Source organism: Canis lupus, chromosome 1, assembly GCF_003254725.2.
Source record: "Canis lupus dingo isolate Sandy chromosome 1, ASM325472v2, whole genome shotgun sequence".
Classification (NCBI taxonomy): domain Eukaryota; kingdom Metazoa; phylum Chordata; class Mammalia; order Carnivora; family Canidae; genus Canis; species Canis lupus.
Genome location: NC_064243.1, coordinates 73,039,282 through 73,060,947, shown reverse-complemented (window position 1 = coordinate 73,060,947; position 21,666 = coordinate 73,039,282).

Below are 21,666 nucleotides of genomic sequence, written 5' to 3'. Positions count from 1 at the left end.
TGTAAAAGAAACTGGGAAGTACAGCCTTTATGGCTGCTTTGAAAAAAGGAAGAATATGTGGCAAGAATCTATCTAGTCTCTACCACATTTCTGGAATTATGTGATGGCCCAATACAGGGCAACAATCTTATTCTTACTTCCCTATAGAGTAGGTCTCACCAAGGAAAATCTGAGGAGTCATTGTTTATCCCTATAAGAAATGTTGAGTTAGACTCGAGCTTAAGTCCACTCTCTATATTACTAGATGGGTGAAGTACTATGCATATTTGAGCTACCTTCAAGGAAACATTTATTTGGATAACCATACGATTATATTAATGAAATCCACAATAGTGACTATGCATTGGTGACATATACTGGGCACAGAGCTAGGCATTGTGTGATGGCCAGTACACACACACACACACACACACACACACACACACACATACACATTATATATATATATAATATATATATATATATATATATATATATATTCAGTTATTTTACATATATATATATTTATCAGGCCCCAACTTCTTATCCCAACTCCTAGTGCCAGAAACTATAAAAAAGCTGGAAAGTCAAAATTAGCCCCCATAAAATAACAGTGAACAAAACTGGGAAATCCACAATTAAGCGCTGAATCCTAAGGTTCTGACCATAAAGCAGAGGTTTCAAACTCTCAGTCCACCTATTGAATTGATCTCATTTGGTCTGGACCACACAGTGTTTTGTTTTGAAAGTCTGAACAGTCATTTAAAAAACTCAGATTTTATTATTATAAAGTTCTCTTGGACAAATAGAAAATCTGACAACATTGGGCAGGCACTCCCCATGGTATCAACCAAGAGAGCTGCAGGGTGGGGGGCCCCTTGAGGTGAGGCATGTCTCTCTTGGTCACTGCTGGTCCTTGCGCCCTGATGGAGGCCCCATGGTAGGAAATCATTGATTTTCACTTGTTATGTGATCACAGTGTTGTTTCCCTCTTTGTTAAACATTTCTCTGTATCAAAATTAGGAAATAAAAACGAGAACAAGAAAATCTTGAGTTTCACAAAATATGGGAGACTGCTATTTCTTCGTGGGATTGAAGGATGCTCTTAAATACTTACTAGCCAAAAAGAGCGGGTTTGCAACCAAATACTAAAGCCTGCACCTGCTTCCTACTATAAGCTTGGCCTGGTCGACACTACTGGGTTATTGGTTTTTTTATTATTATTATTTTTAATAGCTTTCCAGAGGTATAATGTATATATTAGGAATTTCACCCATAACAAGTATACAATTCAGTGATTTTATTAAACTTTTTGAGATGTGCAACCATAGCACAATCTAAATTTTAGAGCCCCTCCATCACTGCACAAGTTCCCTTGTGCCCATTTGCAGGCATTCCCTGGCCCCACTCTCAGCCCCAGGCCACCACTGCTCTGCTTCCCTTCTCCATCCATCGCACAGCGGAATTCTCAAAGCATGCTCGGAGTGCCATAAGGTATTCAGAAGAGAGGACCCCATTCCGGTGTGATACAAGAAGGACTATGTCAGGAAGGAGACAGGATTTGGACAGTTTGTATAAAGGTGACAAAGGAGAAAGGTACTCTGGGGCTACTATCACTTTTTGCTGAAGATTCCCTTCAGATTGGCTGGGTAACTTTTCTTTAAATTTGTGATACAATAACTTGCAATTTTAGGAAAAAGTACAAATTACATGATACAACTACATTTCTGCTTCCCATTGGTCACTATAGATCAAGCAATAAAAATGGGTAATATACAAATTGAATCTCCAAGCGGCCTTTTCTTCTCCTGTCCACCCAGTGGGATCCTTGAAGACCCAAAGCAAGTCATCCATCATCATAGACCTATGAGAGATTACACTAACTGCCAAGAGTTCTCTCCATAGCCTCAAAGCACATACTCTGTATCCCGCATTAGGCAAGTTTTCGAGTCTTTTGCCTGGGATGTTTCCTGTATTTTTTCTTGTGCTATTCAGTTCTTGTCTTTATCAAATTCCGTTTGACATGTGTTTATCATGTCATCCCAACTATCTATTTCCTCAGGGTTTAGGGACAATTATAGTTTCTTCACCATCTTTGTGTTCTTTGCCCAAAGCTTTGGGAATTCTTATAGTAGATGTTTAATAAAACTTGCTGAAGAGTGAATGTCATTATTGAAGTATATTTAAGGATTATAATTCAGTGACCCTGTAGTTTTAAATGCAGTAGAAATAAAATGAGTTGGTGGAGTCAATATACACATGATTTAACCAGGGGTAAGACCACTGAAAGAGCCCCTAAGAGAGGTGCATCTGCTCCTTATACTATCTTAACAACTGAAGGAGATAAACTGGTCAACTTATCCATTGCTCACAGGTCCCATTTAATCAATGAAACAAGGAAGTCTGGGCCAGTCACTTTTCTATTGCTTCCGGGTACTTTGTTTTTTTCTTTTGTTTTGCTTCACTTTTTTCCTCTTCCTACGCTGGTGTCCCTCTGTGGCTTTATTTGTGCCTGTCTACTTCTCCCATCTCCACAAGTCTCTCCATCTCTCGCTCCCTCTCCCTCCCTCCTTGCCTCCCTCTCTCTTGTTTGCACACACTCTCTCTGTCTCTATCGCTCTTCCCTCTCTTCTTTCCCCTGCCCTTTTCTGTCCATTGGCATCTCTGTTGTGTCCTCTGTTTGGTCCTTGGTCTCTCGCCGTTACAGTGTGAGCGTCCTCCAAGTTCAAGGACATTTTCAGACTGCCAGCCCTTGCTTGCCTCATGTCACAAGCTCCAGAAGTCATTTGTGGGCTCAAGAATGGTTCATCTGAGACATTCAGACAGCCTATAACTTCCCATAGAGATATTTGTGCCAATAAAGTAGGGGAGAAAGGCAAAGAAAAAAAATAAATTTTCCATTCAGAAAGACTGAAATGTTTAAGAACACATGGAAATGCCACATTATAAAATCCTAATCTTTGCTTTGACTCCATGGAATTTATTTAGCAAAGGCCATTCTCGAGGAAAGAGTCTATATATTTGAATACGCTATTTGGTATGAGAACATGCGATTCATCCTCTTTTTTTGATGTTTCTCTCTCAAAATACAAAGACAGCACTTCTTAAAAATTCTGCAAACTCATTCTTTCAGGCTCAGATTACAACCTGATTGGAGAAAACACAATCCAAACAGGATTTATCTTTAAAAAATATTTTTTTTTCATTCACATCTGCAACGCTCACCAACATACTTGGAGATCTTGGGGAGAAAGAAAAGGATTTCTGAAATAAGTAAGCGTTATCTTCCTGCGGGAAAATAATTCTACAGATGTCGCATCCTCACCTCACAAGACTGTCCCCCCAAAACCTTCCAGCTTTCCCACTGCTTCATATTCATTAATTAGTCTGAGGTTTCTTCCGTGTTTCGTTTACAAAGCCACTTAAACCCACGCACCCATTTAACATATTTATGACCCCAGTTTTCTTTCTGTTCTCCTAGACTGTACCGTAATTGTTCTCTGGACCCAGGGACTGCAGAGAGCCTCCCTGCTGAAAAGACACAACATAAAGAAGGAAATGAATGTGTGCGGGTTGAATACCTTCAACAAAACGACTGGGTGCAGTTTGGCCCCTGCCCCCCCTCCTCCCAGGGTCACTTTAATTGAGTGGAGCCTCACCCTCTATTGAGTGTATGGGAGACTATTAACTCTTAACAACGCTTCTCTCAGGTTATTTATTTATTGCTTAAATGATTTGTTATTGCTACTTGAATTTAATACACCCTCTGGGAACCAAGATGGCAGCATCATGTTACAGAAAAACTACAAGTTATTTTAAAACTGTAATTGACATTTTATGAGAGCCATAAAATCTTTCTGAACAAATAACTTACCATTAGTCAGAAACTTCAGCAGGAGATCTGTAAAATCAAGGCGATGGTGGAACAGTACTGTACTTGTGTGTGTCTGTCTGCACAGGCGCTGGGGACCACGGGGCGGGAAGCAACCAGGGAAACTCCTGGTGATTCTTCTGCATGGCTTCCATGTGACTTGGTTTAAATCATCACGCTTTGGAGTCAGAGGGATTTGGGAACTAGTGCCCAGGATTCCCAGGAAAGATGAACTGTATCACAGGAGCACATTTCAAGTGACCACCTGGGGTCTTTCCCTTTTCATGGCTGAGGCTGCTTCCCAGTCAGACACCAGCAAAGTACCCTGTGGTCATGCTGCTGGCTTAGCTGGGCCGGCAGTCACCTGTTAGAATCACATCTTCCGGTCCCCACCACATGTAGATTTTCCAGATGGTCATGCGAGCTGTGAGAACTCATCACTGATGGGTTTGGACTATCTCATTTCCTGAGCCAGCAGAGCTTAATGTTTGTGACATCACTTTGAGACAATAGGAAGGGCTTTGGGTGAAAATTGGCAATTCCAAAAACAGCATGTGTGGATCATCTCTTTCATGGGATCCCCCTCCAGGATTGAGCGGCCCCAGGAGTCCTGAGGGTTGGCTACCGGTGTCCATAGCCGCACCCCCAGGAACTGCCTGTGGCAAGAGTGAGGATGCCTGCCAAAGTAGCCCAAATCCATTGAGAAGGTACCAAAGCTCAATTTCTTTGCCTTCATTCAGGATGACTCAGAACAACCTCCCCAGTTCTGTAACTACCTGAGGGAGTGGCTTCATATTTGCTTGCAACCACATCCATGACAGTTCGACTTCTCCTTCTGCCCTATCCTGCTTCCCTTGCCCCTTCGTTCACTTTGCCTTCGTTGACCCTTTGAGCCAACCACAGACCTATCCATCAGCCCAGGAAGCCCCAAGGTCATTTCATAAACCGCGCAGGAATATAATTGTCTGGCTTCTAACCTATTTGTGTTCTGAGCTCCTCTTTGTTCTGCTTAGCTCTGAAACCCCCACCAAATCCTACTCCTGGCTCCCATACTCCACTCACATTTTTCTCTTGTTTGTACTTTGGCTTTTCCAACTGGCTTTGACTCAGAGCCCCCATACTGCAGCTTGAAGGTGACTTATGTAGCCAACACTAAGAAGCTCTTCACAACAGTTCCAGATATCTGGGAGAGGAATCCAACCCCGGATGCCAGTTAACTTAACACTAGTTATGTTAACCTGCTCAGTTAATGCTGACCTCCCTTCCCTGCGGAGACCTCCACCTCATCTGCCCCACCAATAGTTGGAGGCAAGCCACCAGACAAAGGACATCAGGAGCATTCACAAAGTGATGCACTACGTGCTTCTCATGACAGGAAAGCGTGATGTTCAGGTCTTGTTGGGGCTGATTCTTACAAGTACTGATTCTTCCAAGCAGTATACTGGGCATCACACAGAGCGCACCCTACGTAACTAAATACGAGCACACAAGGCACAGAATAAGTAGGACCATCCAGGACTTAGATGAGCTGTGCCTGGTCATGTAGAATAACACATGCTAGAAGAATCTTAAAAATTAACCAAGACACTGACTTCCTGCCCTTCCCTAACTTATATACACACAACCTGCCAAGCAGTGTTCTCTGGACTGCTCTGTGCTGATCACTCTTCTTCAGGAAGGAGGACTGTTATATCCACCAAGGTCCCTTTCCTTTCCCAAGACGTCTGTTTATTTGAAAGTTCTTGGGCAGCCCGGGTGGCTCAGCGGTTTGGCGCTGCCTTCAGCCCAGGACCTGATCCTGGAGACCCAGGATCGAGTCCCACGTCAGGCTCCCTGCATGGAGCCTGCTTCTCCCTCTGCCTGTGTCTCTGCCTCTCTCTCTCTCTCTCTTTCTCTCTCTGTCTCTCATGAATGAATGAATAAAATCTTTAAAAAAAAAAAAAGGAAAAGAAAAAGTTCTTTACTGGGGTGTTTTGAAATGGACCTGAGATTTGTTTGAATCAGGTCTGGTAAGACACTCAGACACAGAAATGACTGACATGGAAGAAGAAGTTTTTATACTCAGTGATCCCTAAAAACAGGAGGCATGACACGCCACACAGGAAAGTACCTGGGTTGGCCAGGAGTCAGAGGCAGTGAGGGTACCATGTGGGCAAAGCCCCTATTGTGGTTTCCGCAGGATGGATCCGGCATGGTGAACAGGTTTAGGTTGGCTTGTTTGAATACTTGCAGCAGGCTCTGGGGCATAGGTGATGTCCCTAGTTGTCTGGTGCCTGGCTCTGGGATATGGGGAGGTAGAGCATGGTCCAGAGTGTGTGAGCCCCATAAAGCGGATGATTCAGCTGCAGCCTCTGGATTGGTTGGTTTGCATCTAAAAGACACACCCACAGGCAAATCATTTGCTGTGTCTAGGAATTGGCTCGCCCTGGGAAGGGCAGTCCTTCCAGTGGCCCAGATGTCAAAGCACCAAATACATTTATCAAGGGAAAATATGGATGATAAGACACACTTCCTTTGAGGTAGAAACTACTGAACTATTGCAAAGATACTTGCTGTGTTGGAAGAAGAAACATTCCTGACTTTCTCATTTGGCCTGCTGGTCCCAACGACAGTCAACTGTTGAAATCCCATGATCTTGGGGAATTTCCAGCATGGACAAAGGGTTCAACCTTGGAACTTGATGGTTCCTTTGCAGGAGGACCAATAAATGGGTACAATTTTTATTTTCTAAAGATTAACTCGTTGGGCATCTTGAGGGCTAATTTTGAACTCCTTTTGCTTAGTTTTGTGTTATTTCAGCTTATATCTTAACATTTCTTTTTCTACCATGGTGCAATAAGAGAAAAGCCCACGCTCTTCACATTTCAGCTAACAGGTATGTGAGCTATAAACAAAAGCATCTTTTTGTAGCCAGGACACCATGGCTAAATGATGCACTGTGCATATCGTGGATGCGCTCCCAGGGAGATAGCTGAGTACAGGAACTCCTCCAGCATCTTCCAGTCTCACTGCACCCAACTCCCACCAGCCCTCCCTGGAACCTGGTCTGACTTTCCTTACCCAGCAGCACTTGGTGAGGTGTTAGGGATCTCTCTGGAAAGATCTCTCCAGCCCTCTCCAAGCCTTCTTTCTTGGAATGAAAACCTGAAGGAAAGGTGGGAGAGTCCCCTGGAGTCATTGCAGTCAGGGCTTGTTTCTTGGTTGGTTTTGACTTGCAGAGGGCAAAGGAAGAGGAATCTTTCCCCATTTCAAATCATTTTTCTCACAAGGTCATCCTCCAAACAAAAATTGGTTCCAAATTCATTAAACAAAGTAAAGAACCTCACATCAGGTTTTGTGAGATTTACCTGAGATGGTTTACTGTAAGTGAATTTAGGAATTTTTGTCTTCATAAGTATGCCAGCAGTTGCTGGCTAGCAGATTTATACTCAGCTAACTCTGCAGGCGACTCCTACACATGGACCTAGCTTTAGAAAAAACATATTAAGATGCAGATGACAAGTTATGCAAACTGGAGCATGAGAAACAGTATGGACGTTCCTTAAAAAATTAAAAACAGGAATACCATAAGATCCAGTAATTCATTATTGTGCATTTACCCAAAGAAAACAAAAACACTAAATCAAAAAGATATATGCACCTCTATGTTTATTGTAGCATCATTTACAATAGCCAAGATATGGAAGAAACCTAAGTGTCCTTTGATAGGTGAATGGATAAAGATGAGGTCTAGATATACAGTGGAATATAATGTAGCTGGAAAAGAGAATGAGATCTTGTCATTTGCAATAACATGGATGTACCAAGACAGGGTATTACGCTAAGTGAAAAAAAAAAAGTGAAAAAAAAAGAAATGTTAAGATATAAGCTGAAATAAAACAAAACTAAGCAAAAGGAGTTCAAAATTAGCCCTCAAGATGCCCAAAGAGTTAAGATGCTCAAAAGTCAGTCAGAGAAAGACCAATACTGTATGATTTCACTTGTTTGTGGAATTTAAGAAACAAATGAATAAAGGACAAAAGAGATAAACAAGAAAACAGACTCCTAACTACGGAGAATAAACTGGTTGCCAGAGGGAAGGTGGGTGAGGGGATGGGGGAAAAAGGTGAAGGGGATCAAGAGTACAAAATTGTTGATTCGCTACACTGTACACCTGAAACAAATATAGCACTATATGTTGACTATACTTCAATTTAAGAAAGAAAAAGGGAGGAAGGAAAGTAGGAAGGGAAGGAGGGAGAGAGGGAGGGAGGGAGGGAGGGAGGGAGGGAAGGAAGGAAGGAAGGAAGGAAGGAAGGAAGGAAGGAAGGAAGGAAGGAAGGAAGGAAGGAAGACACATATTACCTGTGAAAGATCAAGCAGTGCTTTCACACTGGAATTCAACTGTTTTGTTGATAACTTTCAGTCACTATTATCTGATTATCTCACTAAAGACCCTATTTGACCTAATTTACAAGACTTGAAGAATTGCAATAGGTGACATTTATAAGCAAAGCACAGAAAAAAAAAACATTATCTTTCCATGTTTAGGATATAATACATTTATGTATTTAAGATATATATTATATGTGAAATGTGATATATATATATATATATCCCTAAAATCTTGTTTATTTTTCAAAAATATCTTTTTTTAAAAGATTTTACTTATTTATTCATGAGACAGAGAGAGACAGAGACACAGGCAGAGGGATAAGCAGGCTCCTCACAGGGAGCCCAATGTGGGACTCAATCCTGGAACCCCAGGATCACGCCCTGCACCAAAGGCAGATGCTCAACCACTGAGCCAGCCAGGTGTCCCCAAAAATATCTTTAAGTAATTCTTTCCATATTACTTTCAATAAACTATTTTACAGAGAAAAAAAATACAGACTATAAGTTAAACTAGAAAAAGACTATACCGTACAATTCATAGTTGAATAATATAAGCATCAAAGTATCTGATCAAAGATAAATAGCCACTTGGATGAGAATCTGTGGGACACAGTCAATGGGAAAGAAATATATAATGAAGGGAAAGTGCCTTAGAAATATTTTCTATACAGCATTACACATAAGTATAATTCTGTTGACAATCGATTAGTGTAAAAACATGATGTTGGCCCACATTGAGATGATATGCATCTTTCTGTGCACACTGGAAAGTATAAGATGAGATTATCTTGACCATTTCTAGTTCAACACCCCTCCCCCATGTGGGCTTGTGTAAAATTCAGTTTGAGTCACATGAGGGTGTGGCAGACTGTGTTTTCTGAAAACAGTCAAAGACTACCTCTCATCCTACATGCTATACTTACAGGGTAACTTTGACAATCTCTCATCAAGTGGCAAGATTGATTGATGTCCCTCCTCTGAGCCTGAGGAGGTAGAAGCGACACCATGTACTTCTGAGGCTAAGTCTCCCTGGGTTTCTTGGGATCCTGTTCTTGGATACTAGCCACCATACATGAGAGGAAGTCCAAACAGCCTTTGAACAGGCCTTTGTGGAGAGGATCTAAAGATCGGAGATCTTAGTCTACAGCTGCATGAGTTCCCAGTCAACCGCAGAACCAACTCATCAGTCATGGAAGTGAACCATCTTGAAATAGATTCTCCAGGCCTAAGCAAGCTGCTTCAGGTGAACTTGGAAGGAACAGAAGGGAAACCAACCTAAATTGCAGATTCATGAACAAAATAAAAGACTTTTTTTTTTTTTATTTCAAGCCAGTAAGTCATGGAGTGGTTTATCACACAGCAATAGATAATTAATACAAGGCCCTTCCCCAGATACCCTGCAGAGTTACGCAAACATCTCAGGCATCTCAAGCAGAGCTTAACCCTTGGAGGAAGGAGTTCTGGTATTTGGGCTTCTGGTTACAACAGTAGTACCATTGGCCAAGCCAATAAGAGATCTTGAAGTCGAGCATCCTTGGTTCCTCCTTAAGTAGCAAATGAGCAGGGTATCTGTCTACCCTCAAAGGACCACAGGCATCCTTCCACTGTCTGTGCCACCTCCCCACAGGGTCGATGGACCAAGGAGCTCCATCACCTCCATCTCTTTCCCTCTTGGGGAACCTCTCTCTCCCATCTTCTTGACTCCTCTTCTCCATCTTCTCCCGTGGGCAAAAGAGTCAGAAGACCTTCTTGAAAAGGAGATTGAAAGGATATTGAGATAGGAACACACGTACACACTAATATAGCTCAGTAATTGACCAGTCATATTCACATTTTGTTAGGGAGGTCACTGAGGGAACAAGAAAGTGAGAATACTATTGATAATTATAGGAATAAAAAAACCCATTGTGGCCAGGTGACATGAAAGTATCATTCAGGGATTAAATATTTCTCAAAAGCCATGCAAACACACATACTGCCCACACATTAGTGGAAATAATATAGAGACTAACTAACTCTAGGAGAATAAAAGTAGCCAAAGCAACAAGATGGTTAATTAGCTTTTTAAAAAGAAAAGATATTGAACTAGGCATCAGAAAGTTGATCTCATCTTAGCATTTTTCCACATCCTGGGAAAATAATTTGTTCCATGGTTCAGTTTTCTCATCAATGAGAGGAAAATATGAACAGGATCATTTTGAAGCCTCCTTAGGCCCCACCACCCTACAACTCCCATACAAGTTATGCTAATCCAGACTAGTCCAACTAATGACCAATACGCTGAGACTATGAGAAAATGAGTTGGAATTTGGGTACAAATATCAGAATTTTCTGCTCTGTGGAACATTGCCAGAAGTTAAATTAGACTCACATAACTTTATATGTCCCCAAAGTTGCCAAGAGTAAACAAGGTATGTGAAATAGTAGTGAACACATGGAAGTGTGCTATGAATACTTGCACGAGTGATAATAGTCTATGACTTGATATCATTTATTCTGATTATCTTCCAGACCACAGTCCAGTGGGCAAATGCTCACTTACATGTCTTCATGTGTGTTTGCATGTACATGTGTTGTTAGGTCCTAATCAAGCAGATAATTCATGAATGATTTTGATGATCATAATTTTTTATATTCCATTTAGAGAGTATGAAGAAAATCCCAATTGCCTATATTCAATGTTAGTTATGAAGGCAAATAATATTCTTAACTTTCTGCTGATGATGGTTTCTGAGTATGAAAAGTCATCTTTAAATAAGAATTCCTGGTTTGAAGAACTTAATAACAAAACATAATTTTGGAAGGACTGAATTTACCAGGGATCCAATGCAATACTCCTATTTTACACACTTCCTAAAAATTAAAATAGCTTGCTGAAATGATGTGTCTAAATGATATTTATAGTAGCATCATTTGTAATAGGAAAACATTGGAAACAATATAATTATTCATCAGAAGAGGATACATGGAGGGGCCTGGGTAGCTCAGTTGGTTAACTGTCTGCCTTCAGCTCAGGTCATGATCCCAAGGTCCTGGGATCGAGCCCCACATCAGGATCCCCACTCAGTAAGGAGCCTGCTTTTCTCTCTTCCTCTGACCTTCAACCCCCACTCGTGCTCTCTCTCTCTCTCACTTGTTCTACTCTCTCTCAAATAAATAAATAAAATCTTTAAGAAAATAAAGAGGATTCATGAAATCAATTATGATCCATCTAGGTACTAGAATACTATGCAGCGATTAAGAAGAATAAGGATATTTTCTACATAAGTTGTCAAAAAAAGTGAAAAAAAGCATAGTACAGAATAGTGTGGTTATGATTTTGAGTATTTACTACATGCCAGGAGATGGGAAGATATAGTAACTGTGGCCAGCAGCTGCTTCTAGCCATGGGAGAATGAGTCTTGATTTGCACTGTGCTATCTTTCCCACCTTTTGGATTTACATACCATGTAGAGAGAAAAATTAAGCTATAAGAGTGTACTAAATAAGGATGACATCAGTGCCATTTTACACATGGGGAATCATAATGGTAAGACACACCGAAATGTCATATGTTGTTAACCTTCTCTTCCTATTTTACCTTCTCCTTCTCCTATCTTCTTTACTCCCATTTGTCAGATTTCTTTATTTCATTGTGTTGAATGGGATTAATTCAAAACATGCAGTATAAAAATGATAAATAAAAATACTCCTCTCAAACCCCTCAAAATGCAACAAAACCCCAAAAGAACAAATCTTCAAAGTTAAGAAAAAGCTGTATGAAGGCAATCCACATACACTAGATTTTAGGAAAAGATTCAATAGTGAGGGAAGGATTATTGTCTTGTCTCCACTGATACAGCTTTTTCCCCCTGTGATTTTGCATTGAATGCTTACACAGAGGTAGCAGTAGAGGCGAGGCTGGATGCAGGATACCAAAATTGTCCTCACTGAATAGCTATTCTCAGGAACAGTGGAGAAGAAACTGCCATATAAATATGATTTCTCTAAAACTGGTGACCTCATATAAGGATGCTGGGGACATGCTTGTCTTGGGAGAGATTTCTTTACTTTTAATAGAGAGGCAGTGTATTTGATGACTGTCTTAGTCCAACCATTCAGGTTGCTATAACACAGGTACAATACAACAGAAATTTGTTTCTCACAGTTTTAGAAGGTGGCATGTCCAAGACTGCAGGCAAATCAGGTAAAAATCTGGTGAAGGCCTACTTCCTGGTTTATAGACACTGCCTTTTTACTGTAACCTCACATGGCAGAAGAGGCTAGGGAGCTCTCTTAGACCAATTTTACTCTAAGAGCACTAATCTCATTCATGAAAGTGGAGCTTCCCAGAAGGTCCTAATATAACTACAACTGGGGTTAGGATTTCAACACATGAATTTTGACAGGGGTGGGCACAATCATTCAGACCATATCAATAACCTTGGAATGAAAAATAGACAAGAGATAACCATAGCTATGAGGACTTTATTATATTGACTATGTCTTATTTCTTGGTGGTTTAATATATTTACATATACAAATAAAGATGTATCTAGGGTGATGTTGAAGCTAGATGAAATAAGACAGACTAAAGGGTAGCAAGCCTTCAAAAAAATGTTGTTTTCTGAATGACAATGTCCATAATAATGGAGATGATAGCGATGATGATGGTAGTAGTGCTGATGGTGATGGCGATGGTCATGGCGATGGTCATGATGATGATAGTGATGATGATGGTGGTGGTGATGTTGATGGTGATGGTGATGATGATGATGGTGGTGATAATGATGGTGATAATGATGAGATGGTGGTGGTGGTGATGATGAATTATAGTTCTAATTTGTTCTTTAATATATGCCAGGAATCCTGCAAGGTACTTTACTGACATTATTTCATTAAGTCCTCACAACAGTCTTATAAGACAGGAATTATCTCTGTTCTCTAGACTAGAAAAAAAGGGCTCATAGAGGTCAGGAAACTTAAGAAGATCACATTTTCTCTGTGATTTTATTTTATTTTTTTTTAATTTGTATTTATTTATGATAGTCACACAGAGAGAGAGAGAGAGAGAGAGGCAGAGACACAGGCAGAGGGAGAAGCAGGCTCCATGCACCGGGATCCCGACGTGGGATTCGATCCCGGGTCTCCAGGATCGTGCCCCGGGCCAAAGGCAGGCGCCAAACCGCTGCACCACCCAGGGATCCCTCTCTGTGATTTTATACCAGAGATAAGTTACTGCTGATGTAAATCATGTAGCACATATGAACTCAAACACATACCACACATGGTACCCTTGTCCTTTTAACTTAAAATCTCTTCACCAGCCCTGAGAATTCTTCTTTACAACTATAAATGTGAGGACATCAGATGATCTCTTGTCAGCAGTTTCCATAATCAGAAAAAAAAATGTGCTTCCTTCATTTTGTTTATCCTCAGGAGGTCTGGTTAAAAACCAATGCCATATGGCTCTCTAAAATAGTGGTTTCAATGAGCTGAAATTTTAGCTAACACTGGGAACTTCAATAACCCACAAAATATCCCATCCTTGTCACAGGGCATAAAACAACTGGGTATGTCTAAGTTATACATGCAGACATCACCAGGTCAATATATGTTGGCCCAGAAAGACTGGGAACCATTTCTCTATTCTCAAATCCACTTAGGAGCACTCTCTTTGGCACTGGTCAGTGTAGTGATGCCTCATGGTTCCATTCATTCTGTGGCTTTTATATGACACAGAGCCTTTGACCTCAATTATGGTGTCAGTAACTCAACTCTTAAGTTCCCAGGCAGGTCTTCTTATAACTTTGGGCAAGGATTAAAAGCAGACAGCAGCACCCAGAATACTTTGTTAGCTTCATCATTATCTCGAAAGAAGTAGACTTAAGGCATCAACTCATGAGTAATTTCACAAGGCAAACCATTTCTGATCAACATCTAGAGAATAATACGAAATCTGTCCAGTTTGGAGGATAGTTTCCATCAACGATTCACTACAGGATGTTTTAGCATCTTTTGGGGCCCCCTTTTTGAGAAATAATGGTGTTTTCGGATGCCCATTCAGGCGAATTACCTATTCTTAAACCCACCTAAGCAAATCTGGATTAAGAGGCAGTAAGTTTTACATTGTAAATAACAATTGCTAGCTGTGATCTTCATGAAAGACCCCAGAGCGTATTGAGTGATTTTGCAACAGAACCCAACCATCAATTCTTCTGCAACAGCATGTGGACATCATATCCTGATTAGATGTGCATCTCACAAGAAGGTTGGAGTTTCTATTAGTTTCCTACTGCTGCATATCGGTTACCACAAACTTAATGACTTAAAACAGCACCCATTTATTATTTCACATTTCTTAGGTCAAAAATCCAGGCACAGTTAATGGGTGTTCTGCTTGGGGTCTCACAAGGCTAAAATCATGGTGTCAACCAGGCTGTATTCTCCTCTGGAGTTTGGTGCCCTCTCCCACGTTCACATCCAGTTCCTTGCAACAATAGAGCTGACTTCCCAGTTTCATTGCTGTCAGATATGATCTGCTCTCAACTCCTACAGGCTGCTCACAATCTTTGCCATGTGATCCCCTCTTCTCCCAAGCCAGCAGTGGAGAAGAGGGGATCTTATGTCAAATCCCTCTCATGCTTCAAAACTATTTCACTGGGAGGAGCCCAGTTCCTCCTGTGGGCTCACCTGATCATATCAGGCCCAATGAGGGTAGTGTCCCACTCTATGGACAACTGTGCCATATAATGTCACCTGATCATGGGGTGCCCATCTCATCATCGTCACAAGTCCCAAGATTATGGACATCAGGAGGCCAGAAGTTTGGAGCGTCATCTTAGAATTCCGAGTTTTGGCGTTGCTGAGACACATTTGTTCTACTGAGACTCGTAGGGGTGAGGCAAAATCTCTGTGGGTGAAGAATCTTAAGAGTGAGGTCATTGACCCAAATAAAGCCTGGATTCCCTCAACAAGAAACAGGAATTGGGAGACCAGGATTGAGATAGATGGAAGAGGCAACATAGGCTCCTTTCTCGGTTTTTATTTCAAGAAGCTTGAACATCTAAGAGTTCACTCCTGAGTAGTATTAGTCAGTGATGATTATTGTCATTGACCATGACGTGGGTTTTAGACAGAAGAGGATCCCTTAGGTGCATCATAGGCAAAAGTGAATGATCTTCATTTTATAAGCTAAGATATTGCCGGGGTTTGTTTTGTTTTGTTTTGTCTTTTGCTCTGTCCTTGTCTCAAGAAGTCTTTTTGAACACCACAGCGGTGCAGCCAACTATAAGGGGAAGCATGCAGGAACTCAGGATAGAAGAGCCACTGAAGGTAACAGGGCAATACCAGAAGTTTCTGTCAAAAACACCAACGGGAATGTGATTGCAAGAGGGAGAACCAGGATTGGCCCAGGCTCTTTGCTGACCAGCACAATCTCTTCCCATATTTGACAAAGGAATTCTGGGTTCCATACTATAAAAAAAAAAAAAAAAATAGAGTTTTCTGACATAGTCATGCACACTAATATGCACTTGTGAAAAAGATAGAGCAATTGGTGGTTCGGGCTAAGGACTGGAGATGTGCCACATTCAGGGACCTGCCTCTACCTGTCCACTTTGTGTGTCTCCATGGTCAATTCCAAGCCACCAGATTTACTGTTTGCTCAGTGGCTTTAACGTGACCACTTGTATTAGTTGTGCCTTTTTTGTGTTCTGCATTTCTGACGCTTTGATGTCCTTGCTGATCCTGGAGGGACTGCCCCTTCCAGGTCAGCCAATTCAGAGAGTCAGCAAAGGACTGTGCAGTGAGTGTGTCTTTCATATGCAGACCAGCCCATCCAGAGCCCATGACCCGCCCCGCCCTCACCCCCCACCTCCATTGGGCTCTGGGTCCAGGCCACCATCCTGCTGCCCCAATCACACCAGGGCCAGGTTCCAGACAACTAGGCATGCCCTACAGCCCAGAGTCTGCTGACATTATCCCAGCAAGCCAGTCCTAAGCCTGCCTATTTTGCCTTGCCCAGTCCTTCCTGCAGAAACCACAACAGAGGCCCTGCCCCCAGCTGCTTCTGGCTCCCTCTGCCTCCTGGCTGACCCTGATGCTTCCCGCGTGGCCTTGGGTGATAGAGTATTGTCCCGTCTTGGGAGCTGTAACTATTTTTTCATTCAAATCCTGATCTGTTGGCCTCACCATGCCTGAACCCATTTTATTTCATTTATTTATTTTTAAAGATTTTATTTATTAATTTGAGAGAGCGGGAGAGTAAGAGAGAGCAGGGGGAGGGGCAGAGGGAGAAGCAGGCTCCCCACTGAACAGGGAGCACTATGAGGGCTCCATCTCAGGACCCTAGGATCCTGACCTGAGCTGAAGGCAGCCGCTTAACCGACTGAGTCACCCAGGCAGCCCTGAACCCACATTTTGAAACACCAACTTCCACAATTGTTGCATTCTCTTCATCCAGATAATGCAGTGATTTCCTTCTGCTGATACCATTGCAATTTCCCCCCAATAAGCGACATCCTTTGTGGGACATTAACCCCTGTGGTGTATGTGAACAACATGAATTCCAGAAGCTTTCTTCACTGGTCACTTCTTTGACCCAGAGAGTAGGACAAAAGTCAGTTGGATACTTTGTGTATATAATTGTGTTACTTCAATCCATTTCAAAGCAGGAGGTCAGGGCTATTTTCTAATATGAAACCTCCTCCAGTAGATGTTGTAACAGAGCTGAGGGCATGAGCATCAGACGGGGACCCTGTTGCTTCCTGGGGCAAGTCCTTCTCTTGTTTGAAATGTCCTTTGGCTTCCCATCAACCTCATCAACTTTTGCCATTTGTGGACACTTTTCATTATAATATAAAATCAAATGGAGCCCCTTAAGAATACTTTTAACCGTTTGTCAACTTTTTATAGAATGTGATGAAAATTATCTCAAGTATCTCAAGGAAAATATTCTATTTTCTATATAAGTATATTTGCAAAGATTGCAAATTTTTTTCTAATGTAAAAATGCAATATCAGCAGTATTAAAAGGCAAGTTTTGCTCTTTTGCTGGTGAATATGACTCATGCCCTCAGGGGGCTATAAATTAATTATGTAAGGAAACACATTATTTGTGGATGAGTATGTTACTAAATGATGTATTATATTTTGTTTGGTTTGGCTGAAAAAATATATTGCAGCTTGAAATTGAACTACTTGTCACAGTTTCGCTATCAACATTAAAATCTTTCAGTGACCTGATGTTTGGAGCACTAACATTTTGCCTTAAAAATTACAATGTTTATTATATTAAAAAATAATTTTTCCTTTTTGCTTTCGAGAGATGAGAGAAGAAAAGGTTTCAGACCATTACACAAATGAAGTATCGTGTCAGGGGTCTTTATTATTCGGTGTAAAGCTACTTGGATGTGAAAAGGGGAGTTTATCTTTCCACGTTGTGTTTTGAAGCTCTTAATGTGCTGCAGAAGGATTTTTATCAGAGTAGTGCTGTTTACTGACATGGTGGTGATCATCTGACGGTAATTTTGTAGGATTTTTTTTCACTTTTATGCTCCTCACTGATCTGCTGTGTTTGACACCTTCGTTCCTTATGATTCTCCTTCAAACCAATAATTTATATATTTTTTATGACTAAAAACCCAAATAATTTAAAAGCCAATTGATAACATTAAGCATGGTCATTGACCTCCACCACCTGCCGTGCATTTTTACTGCCATTTTTTTCTAGGGGAATTAAAGCAATGCCTCATTTGTTGGTTGTTTTTATCAAACTTTAAATAGATCCCATAATACCTTCAATGACTTGATCTCTTAGAACACTTTCCTGATCCCCCAGAGGGGTCTAGAATCCTCCAATCAGAAAGGCTAACCGGTAGGCTACAGTTTCTGCTACTTAACAAGGCATATGAGACCCTCCTGCTTTGGACCTTGGTAATCTCACCTGTCTGCCCATATATTTGCTCTCCAAATTGGCTGCTTAAAATCCCCAACCCATACCTTGATGTTTGATATCCTCTAGCCCTTGGGTAGGTGTGAAATGTCATCTCTCTACCAAGATTCATGGGAGTCCTGTGCTAAAATCACCTCTTTGCCTACCCCTCCTCTCCAAAATTAGTTGAGCACGTGCGCCTTTGTGTTTGCTAGACTGGGAGCTCCTGGATGTCAGGGACTGAATCTTGTTTATTTTGTTAATGGTAGTGGTGAGCTCAGCCTGCACTGGTAGAAAGTAGACACTTGTTAGATTTTGGATGAGTGAATGAATGATTGAGTGAACAAGTGAATGAGTTGAAGGCAACGTAAATCAATATATACTTGAATGCTGAAGTGGGATGACTGCCCAGGGCATCCATGCTGCTTTTTTGGAAGTGCTAAAGAGGTGGGCTTCAGTGGCCATGTTTATGCCATGTGACTCTGTCTCATAGCCAGACCTGATTAGAACAGAGTGACATGTAGCCATATGGAAACCAGTGCTATCAGCAAGCCAAGGTGGTGGAGAAGAGAAATCAAGAGGTCTCAAGAAGTCCTCATGCAGAGACAAAAACAAAAACAAAAACAAAACAAAACAAAACAAAACAAAACAAAAGGCTCAGAGGGTGAGGACAACATAACAGACTCAAGAACTCCTAAAAATTAGTTGATATTCAGCCTCTTAATCCAGAAAATCTGTGAAATACACTCCATACCTCAAAGTTCAGAATCTTCATGAAGTGGTAGAAAATTCTAGAAATTCTAAACAAAAGAGGATCAACTTTGAATACTTTTGATAAGTATCTCTTCATAACTGACAAGCCGTGTTGAAGTACAACCAACACCCCCAGAGAGAACAGGACTGAGGACAATCACCAACCAAATGGCTTTGAATAAATGCCTTAAGGGATATTTTAAGTCTACACAAAATTCTCCTTTACCCAAATTTAGCCCTGACCGATTTGCAATTGGAACTAATTCACCTCTCCCGTTTGTCCCTAAGCAAATTGAATTCTATACTTACAAAAGCTCTGGTGCAATAAATGGATTCAGGTTAAAGGTGACTTTAAAATTTCCATCCTTGTAAGAGTAAGTGTCTCAGAAAACATCGAGGTTGTTTACTGGTTGTTTGCATTTCACATCTGGTTGTTTAATGGTACACCTGAGATGGTCTGCATTCCTGATGGTCTTAATCTTCTCCTTTGTAAGTAAATTTCTTCTGTGGATAATGACAAAGTATCTTTTAAAAAAAATGTAACATTACTACTGTTGAACTGTCAGATAAAACTCCATTCAATATCAACTTTGTGTTCTTTGATGATGTTCAGTGGGTTTAACGATGTTATAAAGTGACCTCGCACGCTCTGACTGTGGGAGCATCTTTATTCCCAGCTACTAAGGAGAGGGTCCTGCGACCTGGCTGCCAGGTGGCATATGAGTGTGAATACTTCTAGGCACCTTTGTAATGGGTATTGAACCACAAGCTCTGCTGAGGCACATCATCCTCTCAGAAAAATCTCCTCTCTCCTTTCCTGAATCTGATGGAGGGGGGATGGGAGGGTAGGGGATTGGGTGGGGGTCATTGTAAAATCTTTGCAAGCACAGAGGACCAGAGCCCATTGTAGACCATGCAGGGCCCAGCAGTCTCTGTCCCTGTGTGTTATGCACTTTGATATGAGAAACTGTTCTGTTCTGAATATGTGACATGATGAAGCTGACACAGAAGACTGAGGTCTTTATTCCACAGTGTCAAGTATTCTTTGATTAAGTGCTGTGATTGGAACATACATTAATTACTTCATTAATGAGGAAAAAATGTTTTTTCCACCAGTGCTTTTGACTCAGTGTTGCTATTTCTGGGAATCTATCATAAGGACACGCCAGTAATATAAATATCCAAGCAATTTCACAAATGGAGATGTTTGGAATGGCAATACAGAAAACCAGGGAAAAAAATAACGTGTTTGGGAAATTAAAGTATATTATCACAATGATAGATTTTGCAGCCTAAATAGGTAAATAAATATAAATATGAGCACACATAGAAGTATAGAGAAGACAATAATATCTGGGAGTACAGAAACATATTTATTTTATCATTACAATAAAATTAAATGTATATAAGGGAATAAAAATTGAGAGACCACAAACAATTTAAATTGTTGCTTTAAGATAGATTGTAAAGTAAAAGGAATGATTGGCTTTTTTGTGGTTGGTGTTGTTGATAATCAAAGTTGACAGCTTTTCAAAAAAAAAAAAAAAGAGAGAGAGAACCAAATCTGCCCTCAGAAGGACCTAAGGGACTGTGACTCCCCCAGCTACAACACATCTCTTAAAATGCTTGAGTTGGACACAAAAGATTACATATTGTGTGATTCCACTTATATGAACTATTCAAAATAGGTAAGTGCACAGAGACAGAACATCGATTGATGATTTTCAGGGACTAGAGGTAGGTGGAAATAAAGAGAAACTATTGATTTTAATAAGGTCGGGGTTTCATTTTATTTGGGAGTGATGAAAATGTTTTGAAACTACAAGGAGACGGAAGGTGCACAACACTGTGAATATACTAAATGCTGCTGAATGGTTTACTATAAAATGGTTAATTTGGTGTGATTTGAATTGCACCACAATATATTTAAAGAAATGTTTTTAAATGATGCATGCCTGGCCCCACTCTACAAGTCCTGACCTAATGTATCTGGGGCTGGGCAAGGCTCTGTATTTTATAAAGCTCCCCAGCTAATGCTGATGCTCAGTCAGGATTGAAAACTTGGCATCAAAGATATCCCCCACCTTGCCTGCCTGAAGTGCAAAGAGAGTGGAATAATTCTATAAAATTTGTATTAAACACTTGAACTGTATAAAGCAGTGTGTTGGTCCTGAGAAATTCAAATCATCTGCTCTGTCATGGTGGGCACAAGAGGTGCATCTCCCATGACATGCGGTAGGTAGGAGCCCAGTCACCTCACTGGTGTGCCTGGAAGGGTTAGGGTGCATCACAGCGTGGGGTGATGTGGAGGGATCACATTCAGCTTCCCACCAGGCCAAGAGCATGGCTACTGATGCTGCTTTGTTCTCTTTACTCTTCTGCAAGAATCCTTACAAGTCTGTTGGCTGCTACCAAGCTTCAAAATACAGGTCATCTTTTAAGAAGGCAGTTTTTTCTAATCACCACCTGGACACGAGAGGTGATGTTTTACCAGAAATAGGAAAGACAAGACTTACTTTGCTCTTCTTGACATTTCTTTTATCTGCATCCCGTTTCCACCACTGGCCATGGTTTTATGAGCAGATCTTTTCAGAGCTGAGTAGCCTTCCGTGCATCTGAAGCTGTTCAAAGATTAGCCACTGGGTAACACCATGGAAATGCAAAAGGATCCAAAACAGGTTTAGACACAGCATCTCCTGGCCTACAGAATAGGTACAAAGGGTCCCCAAAAGGACTGAAGGGCAAGTCCTGGGCACAGAACTCCTCACTACAGACT